Here is a 12,743-nt window from a genome sequence, read left to right as displayed (position 1 = left end):
ACTTTCGGGTGAACAGATGGGAATGCTGACCTCGGGGGGGGGCCTTGACGGGGGGGCACTCAGTATATAATGCATAGTGGGTATGTGCCGCGGAGGGGACCCCCATTTTTACACCCAAATATCCGTTCCAAGGCATAGCATTTTGTTCTACCATGGCAACAGCGCTCAGCAGCCAATCAAAATTAAGGTTTAGGTGTAAGTAGCCATAATGCCAGAGTTACAACAGTTGTAATTCTTTATGAAATGGGCCCCATGTCTTTGGTCCTCAAAATGATTTTGCTAGTTCTGCTAGATATTGCAAACCTTTGAAAGTGTACAGAACTCCTAATCTCACAGGCCACACCACAAGGGGGGATCATGGATCAGCGCAAGGAATGTCTTTCTTGCTTGAAGTTGTTTGAAGGAAAATCAATGAATTGATCAGCTTTATGTTAAAGGTTCTTTCAGGATGTATGCGATCTATCAAAGATGCTGTCGATGTCTGTTTATATACTACACTGTAAAGACTTTCTATTGCCTATATGTCTTGAGTTTGCATTGTGGAGGTACAAATCCCCCCCCCTCCCCCTCTCCACGAGTATGGGTAAGTTTAGTATTACTCTGCATTGTAAGAGATGGCATTTATTATGTCATGTCTGATTATTTACATATGAAGGGGGTAGAACTCTTAATTTTATGACAAAATTACAGTTTTATTAGGACATAAAGCATACGTGTAGAGTTTATGTGGGTTTCCTGCCAGTAAAAATGTTTTTGAGTTCATGCAATTTTGGATTTCAATTCATATTGTGTAAGTTTCTGTATACGGAATGAAAGTTCTTTATACCAGTCGCTGATATCTCTAATCTACAGGCCCGTTGCAAGATACTAAATCCATCGCTTTTCTGGATTTCACATTAAACACCATAAGAAACTGGAGGCCTTACACTTTGGTCAATCAGTTATATCAAATTAAAGATTTTGGGAATGCATTGGGTCTTAAGAATATCTTTTGCATTCCTGTTGTAATTAGGCTTGTGCACCAGAGACATACAGAGAGAGAGAGAGAGAGACAGGCAAATGGAGATCTAGATGGGGGTGGAGAAATGCAATAACAGAATCAGATTACAAAAGCTTTAATCATCCTTGATGATGGGGAAGGTGTCACTGACACATTAGATTTGATTGAACAATTAGGTACCATTGATTGGTAAGGGGGAAAGGATCAATGTAATCAATACCAGCTAATGAGAGGAGGGGCCTTTAACAGTGATGTCAAAATGAAAGAAAGCCACTGGTCTCGGGTAGTCTCATGCACAGGCTTTTGTTTTGTTTCTTGCTTTCATGAATTCAAAGAGGTTTTGCTTGAGTAGAGAGAGAGGGAGGGGGAGGGTATCAAATTTCATGGCATTTTCAATATTTCTCCTTAATGTAAACCATGTGGCAGCTATGTATGTCCTGGCACAATATACTTCAGATAATGAATCTACCAGTACTTCACTTACAAAGGTGGATATGGTCTTGAAAATATGTCAAAGTTTAGAGGATGAAATAAAGTATTTTAATTATCTAACATCAAATTATTCAAATTTTTATTAATATATTTATTTTATCTACATATTCATTTATTCATTTATTTTGGTAATTTATTTATTTATTTATCCTACATTGGATGGGGTCTATTGTTCAAGGCCATTCTTGATTATTGTCATATTTCTTCTCCCTTTTGCTATTAAATCTTCCTCCTCTTTGTAATTTCATTTTTTTATTTGCTCACCTTTTCAATGCACCTTATCACTTCTGGCCCATTTAAGTTTCAGCTGCCTTCAGTCAAAATTTATAAGGACTGAGTTACTGTAATTACAGGTAGTGTTTAAAATACCTCAACAACTACTTTTAGACTGTCTACAAGTTTATTTTGGAGTAGGATGTAAATGGGACACCTGCACTTACGTCAGACCGTTCTCAGTTAGGACATGATTACAGCAACTAATAAAATATGGATGATGGCAAAAGGTCGGGTAATCTTTTATTTCAGACCCTGTAAAGCTGCAAGGTTCATTTTTTGTTTCCATACCAGGAGGGTGTTTCACAAAGTATGACATAGAGTCACACTTGCCTAGTTTGTGCATAATAAAAGTCAGACCTGGTCAAGAAGACGCACACTACTAGCATGGCATATAAATCAATGATTGGTGTTTACATATCTTACACTCTAAGTCGTACTTGAATTTTTGTGAAACAACCCCCTGGTTTCATTGATATACAAATAGTGAATAGACATGAGCGTGATGGTACAAGATTTTTAATGAGGTAAAAGAAAAGATGATTTATTCAACGAGGCGTAGTTGAAAAGAGTGTTTCCTTCTTTCACCAAATGTGAAATGTCGTACCATTGCACAATTCAGAATATTTGCTATTTGTATTGTGCAATGGCTAGGAAGTCAGCGAAAATGCGAATAATATAACTTTTTTTCCTTCGTTTATTTATGAAAATGAGGAGAGAATTATAAATGGGATGGTCCGAGCTGAAAATATTTTATCTAGCACAAACAGTAGTAGTAGTAGTATCAAAATTATCAGTATTAGTAATTGTAGTAGTAGTCGTATATAGTAGTAGAAGTAGTAGTAGTGGCGGTGGTGGTGGTGATGGTGGTAGTAGTAGTAGTAGTAGTAGTAGTAGTAGTAGTAGTAGTAGTAGTAGTAATAGTAGTAGTATTAGTAGTAGTAGTAGTAGTAGTAGTAGTAGTAGTAGTAGTAGTAGTAGTAGTAGTAGTAGTAGTAGTAGTAGTAGTAATAATAGTAGTAGTAGTAGTGGTGGTAGTAGTAGTAGTAGTAGTAGTAGTAGTAGTAGTAGTAGTAGTAGTAGTAGTAGTAGTAGTAGTAGTAGTAGTAGTAGTAGTAGTAGTAGTAGTAGTAGTAGTAGTAGTAGTAGTAGTAGTAGTAGTAGTAGTAGTAGTTGTAGTGGTGGTGGTGGTGGTGGTGGTAGTAGTAGTAGTAGTAGTAGTAGTAGTAGTAGTAGTAGTAGTAGTAGTAGTAGTAGTAGTAGTAGTAGTAGTAGTAGTATAGCAGCAGCAGTAGTAGAAGTATTACTACTAGTAGTGGTGGTGGTGATATTTGTGTAAGAATAACATTTATTGATGAAGGAGAAGACAATAAATAAAAATAGGAAAATGAGGTAGAGAAACAGTGAAAATGAAGAAGAAGAAGCAACTTTGTATCATCAATGTGACTGACTATAATTACAAGTCAATGTGGTTTTTACTTCAAGAAAAATCTTGCAGAAACCAGAATTTTTTTACTGCAAACCTCATCTGACATAACCTTCCAGTTTGAGTATTATAGATAAAGTAAATTGCAATTCGATCCTAAATCTGGTCGCAGTTGAATGGGATTGTGTAGTGTGTGAAGGACTTTGTCGTGTGCATATTGCTAAACTACCTGACATGCGTAAATTATATTCTTCATGGTTCATCAGTTCATAAGTTAATATTAAAGGCAATAAAGTGATAGTGTAGGGAAGAAAGCCTAAATACTGGTGGATCCATTCAATATTTTGAATCATTGTAAATATACGGCCTTCGGATGGTACACTTAAGTACCATATATTTTGGTTTGCATGATTTGCTGTGCCATATCAGAGTATATTGCACAATGTACCAAAATTCCACATAGGCTTCTGTACAAATATTGATGTGCAGTATTTGGCTCTATTGCACAGTCTAACAAATAATGATTATTTAATGACAAGTCCACCCCAACAAAAACTTGATTTGAATAAAAAGAGAAAAATTCAACGAGCACAACACTGAAAATTTCATCAAAATCGGATGTAAAATAAGAAAGTTATGGCATTTTAAAGTTTCGCTTATTTTCAACAAAATAGTTATATGAACGAGCCAGTTACATCCAAATGAGAGAGTTGATGACATCACTCACTATTTCTTTTGTATTTTATTATATGAAATATGAAATATTTTGATTTTCTCATCATTGTCATGTAAAATGAAGTTTCATTCCTCCCTAAACACGTGGAATTCCATTATTTTAACATTTTGTGCTTCAGGCAAGGAGGTTCTAATTGTCAAATTCGTAAAAATTGAAATATTGTATAATTCAAACAATAAAAAACAAAAGAAATAGTGAGTGAGTGACATCATCGACTCTCTCATTTGGATGTAACTGGCTCGTTCATAACTATTTTGTTGAAAATAGATGAAACTTTGAAATGTCATAACTTTCTTATTTTACATCTGATTTTGATGAAATTTTCAGCATTGTGCTTGTCTGATTTTTCTCTATTGATTCAGAGCAACATTTTTTTGAGGTGGACTTGACCTTTAAAGGTACATTGGATGTCTTTTCTTCATTGGATACTAGATTTATTCCTCTCATTAGGACCAATATTGCACACATCTTTATTCCTGTGAATGACAGAATTTGAACTCATAAGCTATTGAAATGAAAGCCAATCAGATGCAAGGATTTACACCAGCTCATAACGATATTTGAAGTGCATTTTCAGCATTGGTTATTACCAATGTAACAATGGTCTTGTCATCATTGAAAGTGTATATGTGGAGCAGCCCTGGGGCGCATTGCATGAAGAAATTACTCATCGATTTTTGCTCACTAATTTGCTCTCAGCCAGTCAGATGCAAGCATTTACAGTAGCTTATTACAACATTGAGAGAATATTTGTTTGATGAAATGCTGCCCTAAACATTTCTAAAGGGGTTTACCCTGGCAAAATTTTTCTTTTAAATGTACCAGAAAAATACTTAAAACTTGGTGAAGGTTTGAAGAAAATCCATCAAAGATTAAAAAAGTTATTAGAATTTTCATTTTGTGATTTGTGACATCGTATGTGAGAAATTACCCCATTTATCGTGTAATAAATAAAAGCAATAGAATGTCATTTTCTCAAAAAAATAAACTGGATGTTGTTGTTCCTTCAGTATATCAACAGAAAAACTGTTTCACATCTGCTCCTGAAAGAAAAACGTCATCATGAACTATTAAAATGTTAAAAATTAGGGCTTTTCATATTACATGGCAGTTGCTTATATTTGACATCACAAAATTGGAATTCTAATAACTGTCTAATCTTCAATGGATTTTCCTCAAACCTTCACCGATGTTTTTGTATTTGTTTTTGTGGTATTTTTACAAGAAATTTTTCTTCAGGGTGAGCTTCCCCTTTAAGGGCTAAACATCAGCTGCTGTGGCGCAATTGGCGTATGGGATTCCCTAGCAGGCAGCATCCATGTCATCTGTTTCTGACTCGTCTGTGCATATGAAAGGGCACATGGCGAGACTTTTATCCAATTATAATTATTTATTACTTCTTCCTCCCCATCTTTCTGTTTTCTTCTCTCTACACCCTCCTACTGTTTTTCCTTTATGCTTCTTTCTCTGTCTTTTCTTCTCTCTCTCTCTCTCTCTCTCTCCCTCTCTTTCACATTCCTCCTCTCTCTCGCTCTCTCACACCAGGGGTATTTCACAAAGATTTAAATATGACTTAGAGTTGCACTTAAATGCCAATGCGTATATGTTATACAACATCCAATCTCGTTGACCGATACACACAGTAGTGTGTGTCTTCTTGGCAAGATCTGACCAATGCAGTTTTGTCTTTTATGATGCGATCAACTATTCATTTAAGCATGACTCTAATTCATACTTAACTCTTTGTGAACCCCCCCCCCCCTCCGCAGTCTTTCTTGCTTTATTTCTCTCTCCTTTCTCTATTCTCAACCCTTCTCTCTTCCTCTTCTCTCTAAATATCTCTCTCTCTTTGTCTCTCCTGCTTTATTGTTTCTCTCTCTCCCCGTTTTTTTTTTCTTCTCTCTCATCTTGCCCTCTTATCTTATTCCATTCGTCTTCTTTTCCATCTTTCTTCCTTTCTGTCAGATAGCTTTGTCATGTAGATACGGTTATGGGCCTCTTTTAAATATATTTTAAGAAATTATGAACTACAGTTGTAAATTAAAAAAATCGGGAAATTTACCCCGATCAGAAAATACCAGGTATTTTGGTAATGTGAAAGCAAACTAGGCGTAATTTCCCCGAAAGAAAATACCTGCTAAATAGTAGGTACTTGGCGAAATTACGAGAATTTTCGTGGGGATTTTTCCAAGGTCGCAGGTATTTTGGCGATGTGAAAGCAAATTACAGGAACTTTTAGCCCAGCGTGTCGTTGGGCGCGGCGGCGTGGGTGGCTGCTGGGCTAGTGATTTTGAATCTCGCGCCTTGCCTGCTTATCCGACCATACTGCGCATGCTCGTAACTTCGGGAACTTATCCCGAAGGATGTGTTTCGGGGCGGTGTGAATGCAGGAATAATTAACAGGTATTTTTTAGCCTTAAAAAGTTCTCGTAATTTAACGGGGTTTCTTGTGATCGAGGCGGTTTGAAACCACCTAATGTATATTTTTTCCCATGCATTTCATTCCTTCCTTTATATTTCCTGTTGACTTCACTGAGTCTTAAAAATCTATTTTGTCCTGATTCAATTATGATTTCTATTCATGCTCTCTGGTTGAATCATGCTTTCCGGTATGTTTGTAAACTAATCAATTTTTTTCTTTTGCTCACATGTTTTTGTTGTTATGCTCGGAAAAAGCTGATCAATACTGAGCATTCCAATTTTGAGGCTCAGTAGATGCAATTTTTTTTTCTATATCGTAGATTTTTTTAGCAGTCAGTGTTAAATGCCAATTCCATTTTGAAACAAGACAATGAAGATCGTATTGAGAATGATGATGATGGGAAAAGATGGTGATGATGATGATGATGATGATGATGGTAGTGATGATGGTGATGGTGGTGATGATGGTGAGGAGGATGATGATGGTGGCGATGATGGTGATGATCATAATGATGTTGATGATGGTGATGATATATGTTGATGATGATGTCGATGGTGATGATGATAGAGGTGATGATGGCAATGATGCTGATTATAGTGATAATGATGATGATTATGGGGATGATGATGTTGGTAATGATTATGATGATGATCATGATGATTGTGATGATTGTAATGATGATAGTGATGATGATGATTGATGATGATGGTATTAGTGATGGTGATGATGGCGGCACAAATGATAATCAGTAAGTCCAAAATAGTTGACAATGACAATGATAATAAAGATAATGTTGAAGATGATGTTGATGAATGTATGTGATGATGATGACAATGATAACATTCTTTGCTTAAAACAAATAATCCCCCCAACTAGAAAACCACTATCAAAGCGCCTTCATCAGACTTTCCAAATTGTTATTTGACCCCATACCAGCTGATATCATGATTTGTTTGAATGGTAACAAGATGTGGCCCGAACATTGCCTTGAAACTCCAGTATTATCCCAAAGTCAGCAAGGCTTTATTGTAAATATATTTCAGTGCAGACAGACAATTTTAAAGCAGAAGATAAGAGGGCCTTGTCCATTTCAGACAGGAAATTTTGTCAGTTTAGGGAGTTGACCTCAAGCACCACTTTATTCTCTTTTGGTCAATTTAGGAAGGGTTCTTATCAGTAGGGAAACTCCCCTTCTCCACAAAGGTCAAAGTACTTCTCCAATGGGAGCATGCTGATGGGGGGGGTTATAGCATTTTTTTTTTCGTTTGAGATGGTAATTTGATAGTTTGAGCAAGTTTTGATATTGCTTTTAAAGAGGTCTCTTTTATAGCGCCATTCTCACTCAAAAGAATATCTTCAAACTTGTTCCTTCCGCTCTCAAAATTCTTTCTTTTTTTTACGCAGTTATTTCCATCAGGTGTGAACGCCTGTTTTAACTCCATGATATATCATATGATGTTTCTGTAGTATAACAGTGTTTCTGTGAAACGATGTTGTATTCGTGTATGAACGAACCCTTAGTTGTACCCTTAAACGCATTTAATTCATCGGTCTAGCTGTAAATTGTTGATTGCATTGGAGAAAAGTGCAGGGCTCTGTAAAATGAGAAGACTGACATGGGAGCCATTTTTTCCTCCTCTGCTGTGAGTCCCAGACCCAGCCGTTGATGAATTAGATGAGAGGTATGCTGGTGTTTCTGTCTGTCTGTCTGCCTGTGTTTCTGTCTGTCTTTAATTCTGACAATCTCTTTCTATCTTTCTGTCTGTTTCCATTCTGTCAGTCTGTCCGTCTCTCCTCTATACCATGTCTCATGTCTGTCTTTCTGTCCATCTCTGTCCTGTCTGTTTTTTGTTCTGTCAGTCTGTCCGTCTCTCCTCTATATCACATCACATGTCTGTCTTTCTGCCCATCTCTCTGTCTTTCTGTCTGTTTTTCGTCAGTCTGACTGTCTCTCCTATATGTCATTGCTTGTGTCTTCCAAGTTTCTGCCTATCTCTCTGTCTGTTTTTGTTCTGTCAGTCTGTTTGTCCCTTCTCTATGTCATTGGTCTTTTCTGTCATTCTGCCTATCTCTCTGCCTTTTTGTCTTCCTGTCTGTCAGACTCTCTGGGGACTTCTTACGTCTTTTTATCTTTCTGTGTGTCTCTGGTTTTTATTCCTCTGTCCGTTTTGTTGCAGGATTGGTTTTGCTTGTCTCTTAGTCATGTCTATCTGTTTTTCTCTCTGTCTCTCTGATTGTGTGTCTATCCCCCTTGTAATTCATTCATCCATCCATCTATCCATCAATCCTATTCATTCATCTATCCATTCATATATCCATCTGTTCATTTGTCCATCCACCTATTCACTAATTTGTTCACCCATCCATCTATTCACTCATTCATCCATCTATATATTCATTCATCTATCCATCCATCTATTCATTTATTAATCCACCCATCTATTTACTCATTTGTTCATCCATCCATCCATCAATCAATCTATTCACTCATTCATTCACCCATCCATTCATCTACTCATTCATTCATTCATCCATCCATCCATCATTTGATTCATCCATCAATTTATTCACTAACTTGTTCATCCATCTATTCATCAATCCATCTATTAATTCACCTCTCCATCCATCCTTTCATTCATCCATCCATCCATTCATTCATTTATTCATTCATTCGTTCATTCCTTTACTTTTCTCTCTATAACCTTCTCTATATTTTTTTACCATTTTTGTTTGTGTCTTTATTCATTTTTGCTACCCCTCAGTCATCCACATTCCCCTACTTTTGCTGTGGTGTTTTTCCTCCTTGATTAAATAAATGTGTTCTTTATTTAAATCTGTTGAATCTGTTTCCTATTATTTTCCAACTTTATATTCAAACTTCTTTTATTTCTGTCTTCCCTCTTATCTCCATGTTTATCTTTATTGCTTTTCAAGAGTATTCAAATATCAAGTTATACCTCTTTCATAAACCCATCCTCCAATTATCCGTCTAAGAGTAATGCAGATAATTCAATAAAAATTGTGTTCACAAACTCTGAAAATAATCCGCACTATTTTTTACGAGCTGCCCGACCTGAAAAAGGCGGATAATTGTCCTGGCAACTGCACACGCCCCCTCCGATGGGGTTGCGTTGCAAAAGGGTGACCTTGTGACCGCACCATGGCAATTATCCGCATTACTTTGGAAATGCGTTCATAAAGTCAAAATCTTGTCTCGATGCTGCTATTATGCGGATAATAGCAGCATCAAAATAATGCGGATAATTCTGGTCCTCCTCCTATTTTATGACCAAATCATGCTGCTATTCTCCGCATTATTGGGTTTATGAAAGGGGTATTATACATTAATTTGCTCAATAGCATATTGGGGTGGGGTGGGGTAAAGGGACAAACTCTGGGGATGCCCATTTCAGGGGGTCTGGCACAATAAAATGTAACAATAACATTAAAGAATATGACGACGAATTAACATGATGAACAACCTCATAATCCACCAGCTTCTAATGCTTGAAGGGGAAACAGGTGTGGGAGGGGGAGGGGGCTTGAGGCCTCACCTTGGCTATGCTTTCCTATTTGATTTGCCACTAAGTTTTCCTCGTTTGATGACGGCTGTTTGTCCGGGATATTTTTTTGTACAATATACGATTTAAGGCTACCAGGACCTTTTCTAAAATTGTAAAAAAAAAATATCTTTTGAAAGACAGATATACCACTTGCAAACAAATTTATTTTTAACCTTTCGCCTTCAAATCAATATTGATTACATACATGAAGCTATTGAATGTATGCATGTGTGTTGTGAAGTGGGTGTGTTTGATGTAGATTTTCAAATTTAAACAGCAACATGAATCATGGGGTAGGGTTGTGAAAATGCGATTACCGAACACAAACACGATCAGGGGTGCACTGTTCGGTGTCGAAAATATAAAGCTGATTATACGTTGATTGTCTTTAAATTTCCCGCTCTCGTTTGACCCATGACAAGAAAGGTCAATTCTGACAGATGCTTGCGTAGGCCAAGACGTTCCAAAGCTTAATCGCTTTCAGTGTCGGGGCGTTTAAATTTTTCTCTGAATCGCAATCTGAAAGACGTTTACTGTTACAGTTCTTAACAGGGACAGTTAAGTGTTTCTCATTGTATCCATGTTTTGTAATTGCATTTTCAATCATGATTTATGTTGCTGTTTAAATTTGAAAACCAACATTGAGACACCCTCATTATGTTATTCTAATGAACGAAGAACCAGGTTGCACATAAAGGGTTTTGCTACATTTTCGCACCAACTCGAAACCGACTGAGGGTATACCATGGCTTATGTAATAGATTTGTTTGATGTGGAGATGGTTTTGCATTTTTGTGTAACTGGCAATAGGCCATGAGCAGCAAAGGGTTTTATCAGGATTTTGTTTTTCTCTTTTCCAATCTTCCTTAAAAAAACTAGTAAGTCCACTCATAGTTACCAAGAATGTGAATAGCATTTTAATATATTCGAATGCAGGATAAAAGAGCGTTGTTGATTAAATGCCGTACTCGCAGGCATAATTACTGTGGCTGGTGGTTTGAACCTTTGTCTTTCCTTTGTCAGGCGCCTTAAACCACTTATATGCTTTTCACACTGCACTTTTTTCCTTAACCCCAGGACATTGGTGGGGCTAAGGGGGGGTCTTAGCCCCACCAATGTCCCGGGGTTAAGCTTAGCCCACTTTGTTTTCACACTACGTTTTAGCAAAGTGGTAAATAGTACGGTTCTATCTGGCCCTGCAAAAAAGCAGGGTTAGCTGGCTTATTGTGGTGCTAGAACCACAATTGCGGTGCTAAGAGATGCAGTGTGAAAACAAAACAGGGCTAAGGAAAGCGGGGCTGAGCATTAGCCAATCACAGAAGTCGAATTCCTTGTTAATCACGCTCTGTATGGTAAAATCATCAATATTCATGAGGTGAGGGATAGTCCAGGGTTAAGGCATTAACCCTGGCTGAGCAGATAGTATGGGGTTAAGAAAGACAGTGTGAATCGAAGAAAGATAGTATGGGGTTAAGGATAGTATGGGTTTAAGGAAATGCAGTGTGAAAAGCATAATAGCCATGGCACCACCTCAGATTTCTGTGCAGACAAACCAATGAGGGATTCAGGAACACTACAATGAAATCCTGCATGCGGCGAAACTAGGGTTATCAATTGGGTTAACCTGTTGACAACTGAATTTCTGTAATTTCCATAGGCTTTTTACAGGGACTACCTTCTTCCATTGGTAATTAGGTTAACCTGTTAACTGCTGATTTCTGTGATTCCCGTAAACTTTGGACAGAGATCGTCCAGTTTCAACAGGCAATGAGTTAATCTGTTGACTTTTGAATTATGTACTTCTCATAAGCTTTATACAGTAACCATCCATTTCCAAGAGGCAATGGTGTGAAGGACAGATGTTCCTTCATCAATAGGTGGTTTCAGACCGCCTCGAAGTTCGTCAGTTCCAGGTATTCTCTGATCGGGAAATTTACCCCGATCAGAAAATACCAGGTATTTTGGTAATGTGAAAGCAAACTACGCGTAATTTCCCCGAAAGAAAATACCTGCTAAATAGTAGGTACTTGGCGAAATTACGAGAACTTTCGCAGGGATTTTACAAGGTCGTAGGTATTTTGGCAATGTGAAAGCAATTTACGGGAACTGGGTGCGGGCGCCGTGGGCTAGTGATTTTGAATCTCGCGCCTTGCCTGCTTATCTTACTACACTGCGCTATACTTACCTATACCATCTCATCAAATTGCTATTCGTTACCCTGACTCGAGGTAAGTATAGCTTGTTAGTAAATAATATGCTCACTACTGAGCATTCTGATCAGACCATACTGCGCATGCTCTTAACTTCAGAAACTTATCCCGAAGGGTATACTTCGGGGCAGTGTGAATGCAGGAATAATTAATGGGTATTTTTTTAGCATAAAAATGTTCTCGTAATTTAACGGGATTCATATGATCTAGACGGTTTGAAACCACCTAATAACTCCAATCTTCTTTCACCTGAGGATGTATGGTTAGGATAGTGTAACAAGGTACATGAATTACTAGATGGGGATTAAATGTGCAGATTTTCTGGTATGTATTTGTTATCCTTGAAGATTTGCTATTCCCTACGTACATTCTTCCAAAGGTTTGTTAACTCTGAAACAAGCAAATTTGCACAGTAGTTCTTTGAAAGTTTCTAACAAGTGTTTTACATCTTCAACAACAAGTTTGATTTCTGATATGTAATTCTCAATATATTAAGCAATTTTAAAACTGTTAACAAGTACTGGAACGTTTGTACAGTAAACAACATTGTGGAAAATTTTAGACAGCGCTTGAACTGTGTAACAAACCACATTTTGCGATCAGATTAATCAATCTCTGGAA

General features: G+C 37.2%; 1 protein-coding gene across 2 annotated transcripts in view; it reads left to right on the top strand.

The window, feature by feature from the left end:
• The window catches only part of LOC121431588 (dual 3',5'-cyclic-AMP and -GMP phosphodiesterase 11-like), a 72,924-nt gene that overhangs the window by 11,224 nt on the left and 48,957 nt on the right, over positions 1 to 12,743 (top strand). The gene's annotated exons all lie outside the window — the stretch shown is intronic.

The sequence above is a fragment of the Lytechinus variegatus genome, chromosome 18, assembly GCF_018143015.1.
Source record: "Lytechinus variegatus isolate NC3 chromosome 18, Lvar_3.0, whole genome shotgun sequence".
In the NCBI taxonomy this organism is placed as follows: Eukaryota; Metazoa; Echinodermata; class Echinoidea; order Temnopleuroida; family Toxopneustidae; genus Lytechinus; species Lytechinus variegatus.
This window is presented reverse-complemented; position numbering and strand designations above follow the sequence as displayed.